This window comes from Dipodomys spectabilis, unplaced genomic scaffold (assembly GCF_019054845.1).
Source record: "Dipodomys spectabilis isolate Male_0828 unplaced genomic scaffold, ASM1905484v1 ptg000483l, whole genome shotgun sequence".
NCBI classification, from domain to species: domain Eukaryota; kingdom Metazoa; phylum Chordata; class Mammalia; order Rodentia; family Heteromyidae; genus Dipodomys; species Dipodomys spectabilis.
Genome location: NW_024871160.1, coordinates 1,327,151 through 1,327,792, shown reverse-complemented (window position 1 = coordinate 1,327,792; position 642 = coordinate 1,327,151).

Below are 642 nucleotides of genomic sequence, written 5' to 3'. Positions count from 1 at the left end.
GTGCACTATCCTTATACAGGATAAACTCAGGTACATTGCTCAGGTACTGAGTTCAAGCTCCAGGACTGGTGTTTGAACACACGTTCACACAAACACACACACACACACACACACACACAAACACAAACACAGATACCAAAAGTGGAACTGTAACACCAAATGATGGTAAAGCAAAGAGCTTCTGCTCTGAGCGCATGGTCAGCACCCTGGCCCTGTGTTCAACCACAAAACCTAGCCACCCAGGGCCCAACTAGGAGAGGTGAAAGGTTTCAAAACCTGATGAGCTTCACCAGCCATAGATGACAGGAAGTGTTGTGATTTTGCACAAGTCCTTAGAATTAGCAAGCTTCAGGAAAACTAGGGAGGCACCTTTGCCAATTAGGAATCTTTTCATTAGGTTCAGCTAACTTGTTGTCTGCCAGAAAGACCCTTGAATTAATTGTAGCAATTTGTTTCTGCACTGGAACATAGTCTAACAAAGACAGGATAAGTGCAAGGAACTTGGACTGCCACAGGAGGTGGCACCAATGAAGGCTACCTGTCAAAAGAGAGCACTGGGGAGAGAGATAGCTTGGGGTACAAAGAGGCCTTTTTCTCCTGGCCTTCAGAATCTGCCCACACTCATCCTCACTAATTGCCCTG